The following is a 12,350-nucleotide window of genomic DNA, read 5'->3' as shown; positions in this document are numbered from 1 at the left end:
AAATACAACCTCATGTTGTCTCAATCACATTTGCATACCGACTCCAAAATTTTGGTCTGCAATCAAAGTTTGTAGAACACGTTCAATTTTGTGCATTTTTGCATCCATCTAAAGCCCTTGGAGGGTTGGGAGAGGACAGTTGAGAGAGGACAGTCTCTCCCATGGAATAAGAATCTATGTGTTGCAGTGGCAGGCTTGTGTCTGTGTGTGTGTGTGTGTGTGTGTGTGTCTGTGTCTGTGTGTGTATGTCCTTTTTTTATCATTGCGTCCCTCTGTAAATTCAGACAGTGTTGTGGGTCACTGAACACAGCGCAGGTGGAACTTGTCTAGAGTTCTTTTTTCCTAAGCAGCAGATTGACGAGCTTCAAGCGGGGGGACAGTTAATTGATCTGTCAATTCTATCAGATCCATAAATGAAAGGAGAAGCTGTTGCAAAAAGCAAACTTTTAGACCCAGCGTAGTAAACAGTGAAGTTTTACTTTAACTGCGCTTGACTTTCTGCTGCTCCATTGGTGCCCAGAGTATGCTCTGCAATCCGAGAGTGTGGTGCAACGAATACCCGAACGGTACATATGTTCTAACAGCACTCCTAATGAACTGTGCAGCTTAATAATTAATCATTAATGAATTTTGGTAGATGTTGTCATCATGGCAGGCTTCCACAAATAAATGAATGTGTGGGAAACCCTGGAGGAACAAGGTGCACAGTATTATTTCATAACTCATATAGCCTACTTTCAACAGGTCAGACAGTAATATTAAGGTGGATGATGATGATGAGGAGCAGGATGTAGGAGAGGATGAGAGAGATGGTGTGGAGACAGAGAGAGAAGGCAGCTTAACCCCTTTAGGCAGCTGCGGTGCGAAATGCAACCAGGGAGGTGGCTGCAGTGGAGAACAGAGCGGGATCAGATGTGTTTTTACATTTTGTCTGGTATTGCAATTTTTTTTTTATCTTTTATTGTATTTGATAACAAATTTTTAAACAATGCATATAAAAACAGACTTAAGTCAGTTACAGACTACAGTAAAGATACAGTAGATGTTTGAAAAAGAAAAAAACAAACAAAGCAAAAACACAATCAGTCCTGATGTTTTAAATCTACCAAATGAAGCAATGATGACATACAGATGATCAGTATTGTGTGTAGTGGGTTTTGATTACAAATAAGCAAAAATTAGAACATACAATATTTTCTGTTTGATCATTTTTACACTTTCTAGGCAAAGCAGTAATTCTAATTCTAAAGCGTCTGTTCTGTGGAAATTCTGTGTAACAGATAACAGCTTGATTATAATAAGTACACTGACATACACATCACGCCACCCTGCTGTCTAGACTGGGACTGTGTCACATGGAGAACTGGCGAAGGCAGTGGCTTGAGATCACGCCTCAGATCAAGGGTGAGGCTGTGAGTTCAACACGGTGGTGTCAGTGTGCTGTTGGGAGACAGTGAATCAGATTGGGGGAATATTTTTATTCCTGAGGAGAAGGGGGGAGAAGGAGAGGTGAGCTGCTGTCTTAGACCCTCTGTATCCCGGCTGTCATGTACACCAGTGGCAGTGATAAATGAGAGGGGATGTGCAAACATGTTTCACAGAGAAATATGTGTTTCTGTGTGTGTGAGGGCATCTGTGTGTAAGTGTGAGCAGTATATCAGATACATTCATGTGAAAAACATAATTAAAGCTGCTATAATCAATATTTTGATAGTAACAAAGAATCACGAGACTACTTGCACTCAAAGGGTGTTGCCAAAAGTGTAAACCTCAAAGGTAATTATCATCTCATTCAGGGGTTCCTTTCAGCGCTTTTCGACCTTTCAGCACCAGCTTTGCAAGTAATCACTCTATCAAGTGCAACCCCAATTCCAACGGTATTAGGATGCTGTGTAAAACCTAAATAAAAACAAAATGGAATGAATTGCAAATCCATTTTGACTTATATTCTATTGAATTTAGTATATTCAACATTCAACTGATAAACTTGATTGTTTTTCAATATTCAGTTTCTTTCACACAACACATTTTCAATGGGAGATAGGTGTTTTATGAGGTCACACTGACCTTGACCTTGACCTTAGAGCTTCCACCACCAGATTCTGATTAGTTTATTCTTGAGTCCAAGTGGATGTTTGTGACAAATTTGAGGAAATTCCCTCAAGGTCATCTTCAGATATTGCATTCACAACATTGAGACGGATGCAAGATCACATCAACCTTGACCATTGACCGCCAAAACCTGTTGAGTCGACTCAAACGTTTTGTTTACAAGCAATATTTTGTTTACCAGGATGAGACAGACGGGGTCACTGTGACCTTGACCTTTGACCACCAAATTATAATTATTTCATCCTTGAGTCCAACTGAACTTTGGTGCTAAACTTGAAGAAATTCCCTCAATGTGTTCTTGAGATATTGTGAGAATGGACGAATGAGCGGGCAGCCAGAAAACATAATGCCTCTGTCCTTCGCTATTGCTGGCAGAGAGGCCTAAAGATAGATCATTTCCAAAATTCACAACATTTTTTATCATACTAAATATCCTACTTCAGTCTGTGTCTGTAGGTATTTAATAGCTTTTCTTAAACAACATTTTCGCTGTGGTCAAATAATTGATTGCTCCCCTGCTCGCTGCACACACGAGTAATCACACCTCTGTATTAGTGTGGTTGTCAAGCAGTAATCTAACGGCGCTAAAAATTCAATTTCTTTATCAGAGAAGGTTTATTTAATTGGGGGGAAAAAAGAAAAGCAATATAATCCAATGAATCACTTTATTCAAACTGAAAATTTCTTTCCAGGATTTTCTTGTTATGGCTTGTTAAATTTAAAAAATGTATTCGATTCTTCATTCAAAAGCCTCAATAGAAGTTGTGAATGTTGAAAAAATGACATTTGGCACAGCTCTACAAAAATATTTTTTTTGGCCAGAAACTTACAAGCCTAAAATGCTACAATGCATTGTTCTGTTGGCTGCAATCAGGCAGATTTCTCCAAACAGAGAGGAGCTTTGTCAAAACAAAATGTGATGGCTGACCCAAAGCTTCACCTGCAGCTACTGTTGGCGTCAGAAATTCAAACTGTTATTGGTAATGTGTTCAATTACTGTCACTCCATATACCATCAAACACATGCTGTTTATGAGCTGCATGCCTTGAACATGCAAAGCAATGATTATCTATTTTTATAATCTCATTTTACTTACAGAAACACCAACCCTTTGAAACCTGAACAAATGAAAAAGAAAGAATTAAAAAAGATTAAAATTAAATAAATAAAATTAAAGCAACGCACAATGCAATGAAAAATATATTTCAAAAACTCTGTAAACTCAATTTCAATATGTTATTATGATAAATAAATAGTTTTTCTGCAGCATTTTTCGGTCTCCTCTAGATGTTTTTCATAGCTTTTTTAATATAATTTTCTAATTCAACAAATTTCTTGCAATTTGTGGTACATTTCACATTCCATGTTTGTAAAAGCACTCAAACCAATTTGCTTGGGGTTCAAAGTTTTAAATACTTGTGAACAAATCTAAAAGCAGCACAAGAAAAATGATGTCGATCCAAGTTTCAAAGAGTTAACTGGGTAGAGAATGCTTTAGTGTACTTGGTTTCATGCAAGACACACTGCAAGACAGTTGGGCGCTCAGTGACACTTTTCAAAAAGTTTAGACTACATCTAGTAGTAGTTTTAGTTAAGCAGGTGCAGTCTGTACTTCTGCAATCACACACGTTGGTACAGGAATAGATCTAAAATATAGACCCAAGATTTGCGAACCAGGGCTCGTAATCCAGTGTCGCTCATGTCATTCTGTGATCAAAATTTGAAATACTGTTTTTTTATGCATTTTTGTTTTGTATTAATTGTTTGCTTTTTTGCCTATTATTATGTGTCTAGATATGTTTATTGTTCATGCTCATGCTGTATGTAGTGTTGCAATGAGGGCTGTAAGCACTGATGTGTTAATGGTGATACGATTAAGCTTCGGACGTTTTTTTTTATTGCGTTACATTTCTTCATTTAAGAGTTTTTTACCACACTGAGTTATAAAGCTAGAGTAATGATATTGGTATGGTTTAAAACTAGAAGACCTGTGGTACCAACCATGTCGTGTTAGCTTCTAAGGGAGGGTAAATACACAAAATAATGGTGGGTAGATATGTAAATAACACTTCAAAGTTAGGCTGCATTTTGAAAAACAGCATGGCAATTTTACAGGGGTACCTTGACCTCTGACCTCCAGATGTCTGAATGAAAACGGGTCTGTGGGTACCCATGAGTTTCCCCTTTACACACATGCCCACTTTATGCTAGTCCCATGCAGTGTTTTTGTTGCCATTTGATTGCCAATTAAGACAATCTGGTAAGAACTGCTTTACCCTTTATAATGTTATTGAAAACATGTGATTAATTGTAATTAACTTTTGGAAATCTGCGATTAATAACAATTAAATTAACAATAATAGAAATGAATTGATTGACAGCCCTAGTTATAATGCATACAGACATACGGTATTTAAATCAGCAGTTAAGGGTGTGTGTGTGTGCGTGCATGCATGCGTGTGTGTGTGTGTGTTTGCACTCGCATGTGTGTTTGTCTCACCTCCCAAGTCCTTGTTTAGCCTGTACAAGGTCTGATCTACATGTACACTTTGCTGTGCAGGACTGCCAAATTACCTGTCAGGGTTCGTTTATCGGTACTTAAACAATAATTTTCACAAACCACCTGCATTTTCCTGCTATTACCGCAGCATCACTCATGCCTCACATTCTTTGTCTTTTCTTTTTATAATCTCGATTTTTTTTTCTGTGCTGCAAACCAACTTCAAAGAGCAAATGTGTGGCGCACATTTAAGAGAGGAAGAGAATCAGTTGCATAAATGAAATCGTGTGTTTATGTTCAACTCAAGGCCTGTTGTTCTTGCTGCAGATATTTTCACACAGTTTAATCAATTTGGCCACAGAGGACTACATACGCCATCACTGGCTTTAGAAAACAATACTGTAGAAAATACTTTATTTTCAGAATGTGCTTAGACAGTCTGTGTACGCTGGTGACTGAAAGTCTTCAAGATCTGTATGTTTGTGTCAGATTCATAAAGCTATGTTTTATGAATTCTAATTATTGTGAAACGTGACTGATGTACACTGCCAATTTATGTAGGAAGAGCATTAAAGGAATAGTTCACACCGAAATCAGAAATACAAATTTATCCTCTTACCTGTTGCAGTATTTATCAGTCTACATTGTTTTGGTGTGAGCTGCAGAGTGTTGGAGATATCAGCTGTAGGGATGTCCGCCTTCTCTCCAGTATAATGGAACTAGATGGTACTCGACTTGCGGTGCTCAAAGCACCAGAGAAAATACATTTGTAAAACTCCAAATACTATTTTCCAATCTGACACCTGAACTTGTGTATATGCCGATACAAAATAGCATTATAAAAACAACAGCTGAACTCTGCTAACCTTGTGTGGATGTAAAATGATTAGTAACCTTGTTGTATGGCCAGGCTCATGATGGTGGTGCTGAAACTAAAGACTTGAAAAATTGCCATATTGCTGACATTTTGCAAATAGCTAACATTACGTTACGCATGGGCAATCAGTTCATCTTCGCCGATCTAAATCAGCAGTTGCACTGTGTATTATTACAGAAATAAACATATTGCCAGCAAACTATAAAACAGGCACAAGCACAGGCAGCCTTCTAGGCAACCATTGTCCCTGTTTACTACTTTTTTTCTCAAAATATTAACTTTTTTTTTAATATAATGTTACGACTTCATTCTCAAAATTCCGACTTCATTCTCATAATGTTCTGACTTTATTCTCAATATCTAACTTTCCTTTAGCATGGCCTAATCCTCCATCGTAGTCTTGGACCACGAGGGTGACGTATGGCTTTTGAAAATGGGCACAGTTCCTGTTTAAGGGCAGACACTCTGTTGGCTGAGGCTTTGCCTGAGAAGGCCTGCCTGTGCAGCTGCTGCTTACTCTTCCTCTTCACCTACATTCCTCTCCATCTCTCTCCCTTTCTTTCACTTTTGCCCTTTCCTCCCATTTCTCACTTTCTCCCATCTAACCTGTCTTCCCCCTCATCTTCTGCTCCAATCCACCCACTCTCTCTATCCATCTCCATTGTTACCTTTATCTCCCTCACACTCTGTCTGTTCTATTTTTCACTCAAAGCGTACATTCAAGATGCAGATAAATGTGATGGTCCACTGGCTGTGAGCCCTCTGCAGCTGAGACTTGGCAGACGCTTCTCATACTGTATAAATCCACCGGGCCTTTTTTCCCTTCGCCTTTTTCCCCTTGTGCATCTGGAGGATGCTAATTCACAGAGGAGCGGTCACCATCCAGTGGGGATCTGAGATTTTGAGTGACAGCTGTGGACCTGAAGGTTTCACTTTGATGAGAGGGAAGATACTCAGACCCCTCAGCCCTGATGTCAAATATATACCGAAGGGTTCTTTGAGAGAAAGAAAGTCAGGAATAGGAGAAGGAAATAGCACTTTTTTGGTGCTTCTTTATGCCTTGCGTTTTAGGTAGTCCATATGTGTATACTTGAGTCTGTACGTCTCATTCTTCCAAATGAAATACCTCATATATGCCTCGAGGCAATTTCTTCACATTTGTAAGAAATGTTAATTTGGTCTCGAAGACGAAATTATTAAAATTTGGTCGTCAAAGGTCAAAGGTCGAGGTCATTGTGACATAATCTGTCTCATTGTCATGAGAGCAATCTCTCTCTCTTTTTTTTTCAAATTTTGCACAAATGTTCCCTCTCTGACTCACGAATGGGCCCATTACATTTTGGTGGTCAAAAGTCAAAGTCACCGTGACCTTGCATACATCACATTCTTCTGAATGTATTTTCTCAAAAAACACCCTGATTGATCATTTTCGTTGACTTTGTCACAAACAACCAAAATGTTTCAACGTTTCAAAATTTGGTAAACAAAGGTCAAGGTCACTGTGACTTCCCATGTGTTCCATTGGAACAAATGTTCAAGTGGACTAAAGGATGAACTGATTAGATTCTGGTGGTCAATGGTCAAGGACACTGTGACTTTGCCTCCTTCTCAAGATATCTCAAGAATGCCTTGAGGGAATTTCTTTAAACTTTGCACAAATGTCCACTTGGACTCAAGCAGATTTAATTATGGTGGTCGAAGATCAAGGTAACGATGACCTTGCGTCTTTCTCACTCTTATGAACACAATACCTCAAAAACTCCTTGATGGAATTTTGTCAGATTTAACACAAACGTCACAAATAAACTGTTAAAAATTTTGCAGTAAGAGGTCAGTGGTCAAGTTCACTATGACCTTGGCTATATCTCAAACACTCCTAGAGGGAATTTCTTGAAATTTGGCACAGACGTCTATTGAGACACAAGGATGAACCCAATACAATTTGGTCCCCAAAGGACGCTGTGACCTCATAAAACACGTTTGACCATAACTCCACAATTTATGCTAATGAGGACTAAAGTTCATACAAATGTCTAATAGCATAAAATGATAAGGTCAATTTCACTGTGACATCATAATGTTCTGCAAAGCCACTTAACTGGCTGTTACTCAGCGTCATATCTCAAAAACAGAAAGAGTGACACTTGGTTAGATGCGTAATTGGTGACACTAAATTTGGGTGCCCACGTCCAAACTGTGATGATTGTATTGATCATCTGTGCTGCTGTGGGTAGGATGTATGTGAAGCATCCATGAAGATGATGTAAACTGTTTCTGCAACTTGACTTGTGCACAGAGGCATAAAATCGCGCGCCGCTAATTCTGTTTCGTCTCAGACAGCTACAGATGGGTTTAACTGAGTTTTCCAGAGTCTGTGTGTATGTGTGAAATTTTGTTGGACTCATTGAATTTCAGCAAAAAAAAAAACCCAACTAAAGAATAATGCCAGCCAAGATGCAATTTCCTCTTCCTCTGCCTTGTGTATTTGATTAATTTGATCATTTGATTCCTAAAGACTTGGCAAGCACCACCAGCAGCCCGTCACCTTTATGGACTTTTCATGGAGCGAGTAGGAGTAGTTCACATTGATCTTTAGCAACCGATCGCTAGTGGGTGTGCGCTGATAGCTGGCACCACAGTTTGTCTTCGTCTGTGACCGCCATGGCAAAAGAGTGGGAGGCACATTGGATCCACTCCATGTCCCCTTATTGACCTTTAGTCTGTCGATGAAAATGCTCCTCCATGCCTAATGCACCTTGGCGGGGTTTAAATGTACCTTTTATAATGTCAGTCCCGTAGCTGAGCTGCAGCTTTTCCAGGATTCTCACTGTATTCAGTCTATTCAGTCTGTAGTATATATGTAGTGCCCTTTTGCTTCGAAAGCACTATGCTCTGCCCTATGTTTTCATAGTCTTTTAAGAACGGGAAAAGGGAGAAAAGGCACTCCAAGGAATCATTCAGTGGACTTAAGCTTAAGAAAAGCACCCTTGCACACTTAAACACTACAATAACAGTCGACTCTGTCTTTAATTGCACCATCATTTTACCGATCATTAGACCTCAAGATGAAAAGTGGTAAAGACGAGGCAAATTTTTACTTTCACGAGAGACAGTTTGACAGCAGGAAAAGCACAAAGGTTCCCATTATTGGCTGTGATGTCTCAATCATCATTATAAAACAAAAGAAAATCAATCAACGAAATAACTCTGTTTTGAAACAGATAACAAGGAGCGTCGCAGTAAAGGATCAAATGAAAAGAACAATAACAGAGATGGAGTGATGCCTGCAATGCTAATAAATAGATTGATGATTGATAAAAATTCAGTTCATTGATGTGTGGGCGTTTTGAAAATGTAGACTGAAAAAAAATAAACAGTGAAATTGGCAAACAACCCGGAGCAAACAATGTTTTATCATTTTTATTTAAACAAGGACCATGCATATAAAACATTAATCTCAAAAAGAGAATAGATGATTCATGCCAGATTTAGTTATTAGCTAGTTTATATCTGCAGGCCCTGGGCAGGTACAAACAGGACGAATTTGGTCCATACATGTTTTTTGTGCTCACAGGTTGTTTATACATCTGGTACCTGACTTTTAACATCTTGCTAGTTGATGCCAGAACTGTTTTTGGTGCTCACACACAGTTGATATCCTTCTGTGTTTTTTCAGTCTCTTGTTCAAAGTCCTTGGCGCTGCAGGTGATGCCATACAGGACTTGTGGAAAAACATGCAACAATGGACCAAGACATTTACATGAGGAGAAACATGTCTGCGCTTATTTAAAAAAAGAAGAAAAAAAAAAACACATGCATAAACTGAAAACAAATACAAAAACGGATATGTGCTGCGAATGAATAACCGTGCTGCGGAAGGCTAAAACAAATACATTATCAGCAAACATGTTGCAAATACAGAAACAACACAAAGTTAAACTACACAAACCCCAAAAAACAAATGCAACAGAAAAATGCTATAACTACAGTCATCAGGCACATCTAGAGGGGATGACTGAGGGTGCTTGAGCACCTGCCCCTTTGCTTCTTAAAGTCCAAAATGCTCTTTTATCAAGGCGTTTTTTATTAATTCATAAAAATGTTATATTTTCATTAGGTTTTTCAGGTTGTCTGTAGGTATGTACTTACATTCATACATACTTACACCCCCTTCTTATGAATGCAATATCTCAAGAACACCTTGAGGGAATTACCTCAAATATGGCATGAACATATAGCGGGACTCAAGTATGGAGTGACTTGAATTTGGTGGTCAAAGGTCACTGTGACTTTGTGTCTTTCTCATTCTTGTGAACAAAATATCTCAAGAACACCTCGAGGGAGGTTCTTTCAATCTGGCGCGAATGTCCACTTGGACTCAAAGATGAGCTGATTGAATTCACTGTGACCAAATGAAAGGCTAGCTTCTCTGTGACGTCATAATTTTCTGCAAAAAAACACTTTTCTGTACATTGTTCAACATCATACCTCAGGAATAGAAGGGGAGACATTTGGTCAAATCTTGAAGATGTGCTTAATGCATAGATGTCCTGTGCTGCCGTGTTGAAGATGTGTGTGAAGTATCCGTGTTTTCACAGATACAGATGTTTAACTGTGTCTGCAGCTTGACTAGTTTGCAAAGACATACAACCACGAGAAGGCCAGTTTTTTGTTGTTGTTTTTTTTTTTTTGAAGGCCTGCCAGTGGCTCGTTATTGAAAAAAATTTTTTAACAATCAGTTATTTTTAGCTCTACATAATGTTGTCAGTCAGTTCACGTGACATGATGACCTTTCACGTGCGACAGCTTAAAGGTCATCCATGATGTGCACTTCCTTCCTACAGAGGACGCCGCAAACAGACACTTAGCGGCCACATTTTGAGGTTGAGTTTAATTTGTGTAATTGATACCATATTATATTCATATTCTTAACTACACAGCATCACCCTTGTGGATTGTGGATGAGTTTAATAGTGGTCCGGACCGCTGGTTCTTACTGTGGTCACGTTAGCGGTTGTTTGAGAACGCACGGTGAAGCCAGCTGCTGCTTGGATCTTGATTCTTGTCTGTTATGGTACAGGTACTCGGAGTGGCCAAAAAGCAAAAGATCTGTATTTCAGCGATAATTTCTCACATTTGATGTATCAAGTACAATAACATTATGTCACAATATATACGTGTCCAATCCAATTCCAATAATATTTGAAATTTTTCAGCTGTACTGTTTTTCATTTTAAAAAGACAGCTTCAAAGTAACTGTCATTAAAAACTTTCCTCAATGGATTAACTGAAAGAATGACCCTGACTATGACCATGGAAAAGCTTTTATGGTTTGACTAAATGGCTTTTGAGAAATATAAAGGTAGAGTAACCTTAAATTACATTAGAACACATTGACAGGAATTTCATTTTTATTTCAAGAAAATCCTTGAGTAGGGGTTTGCGTGGAAGAGTCGAGGCTGGCATGTAACAGAGAGGAGAGGGACAGAGAAGTATCAGGGGTTAATACAGGCTACAAATGTTGTCTATTGAGTAGAATTTAAGTTAAGTTTTACTGATTTTGCCCAATTGACATAGAGTTGAAAAATGCATCCCTAGTTGGTTTTATGACATTTTAAAAGCATTCCTGTTCAGGATGACCCTGACTAAGTCCATGTTGAAGTTTTGTGATTTTACTCGAGCTACTGCCTCAAAATCAGAGACCTAAATCAGAGACCTTAGAGTTGGAGACTCTAAGTCAATTTTCAAATGAGATTACTTCAAGGCAAGCAGTCATTTTATTATTATTTTATTATTATTGTTGTTTTTTCCTGTTTAGTGTACTTCTGGCAATGTTTTGGTAACCAGATTTTGCTGCAGAGTGGGCACTCTTGAATTTCAGGCAACTCTTTGCAGCTGCAACATGCAGGCAGTGGCACTGAGGGAGCGAGAGACTGCACCGTAAGCTGTAAGAATTTACAGCTCACAGCAGGTTCATACACTGCGGTCTCTGGCTTTTCTTTGATGTCTTGTGTCGACAAAAACTATTGTTTTACACAGAACCTGTTCAAACTGTAAAACTGTGTAAGGAAAACAAAACAGATCGTCTTATATGCATATTGACGACCAGAACCACGTTGACTGGCATAATCCGAAGTTGGGTACAGCCCTGGATTTTGACTCACAGATTTTAAGAAATTACCAGTAAAGTCCATAAAGTGACTTATAATATGAATATTTTAATATTTATTTATCCTATTTCTCCTCCAATTTCATTGGACATTAACAACAATAAGACGCTGTTTGTTGTAAGGTTCCGTGCATTCTATTTGAAAATGGTTTGCTGTCTTTCAGCAGGTTATGCTGTACATTATATCAGTGTTTAGTGTTCTAAAGTATTGTTCCAGGTTCCTTTTTTAACTTTGAGCCCCTCCCCCCTCTGTAGGTCTCTGCAAAGCTCTGCAGTCAAGACCTGCAGTCAACATGATGGAAGTTCTCCAAGCCTCCAGAGGTAGTGTTAAGAGGGACAGCTTGAGTTTTGACCCGACACAGAAGAAGATCAGAGTGTTTGTTCTTGAAGCAGGAAGAAAAGTGGACCAGAGAGGCAACATCAAAAGGTAAGTCTACCTCTTTACATATAGCCGTAGTCTTTTGCAGTGTTTTAAAAAACCCTCCTCGTATGCAGTGTTGTTCTGTTGCATTGGTTTTGGGCGTTTGTGTGTTTTTCGCTTTGCATTGCTTCTGTGTTGGCAGTGTGCTTGCGGTTAACATATTTGTTAGGCATTCTGCAGCACTTTTTTTGACATTTGCATCATGTTTCTGCTGTTTGCTTAGGATTCTTGTTTATGTTTTTGAATTGGCATTATTTCTGAAGCTGTGGCA

At 38.7% G+C, this 12,350-nt stretch overlaps 1 long non-coding RNA gene across 1 annotated transcript in view; it reads left to right on the top strand.

Annotated features, from left to right (window-relative positions):
- LOC148186295 (uncharacterized) overlaps positions 1-12,079 on the top strand; it is a 107,188-nt gene extending 95,109 nt beyond the window's left edge. The window contains exon 4 of the long non-coding RNA XR_015774923.1: positions 11,914-12,079. This is a non-coding gene — a long non-coding RNA (uncharacterized LOC148186295). The remainder of the gene's footprint in view (positions 1-11,913) is intronic.
- Positions 12,080-12,350: the final 271 nt, after the last annotated feature.

Source organism: Plectropomus leopardus, chromosome 19 (assembly GCF_026936395.1).
Source record: "Plectropomus leopardus strain MGB_pleo_1.0 chromosome 19, ASM2693639v1, whole genome shotgun sequence".
Taxonomy (NCBI): Eukaryota; Metazoa; Chordata; class Actinopteri; order Perciformes; family Serranidae; genus Plectropomus; species Plectropomus leopardus.
Note: the sequence above shows the minus strand (reverse complement) of the source record. Positions and strands in the feature narration are given on the sequence as shown.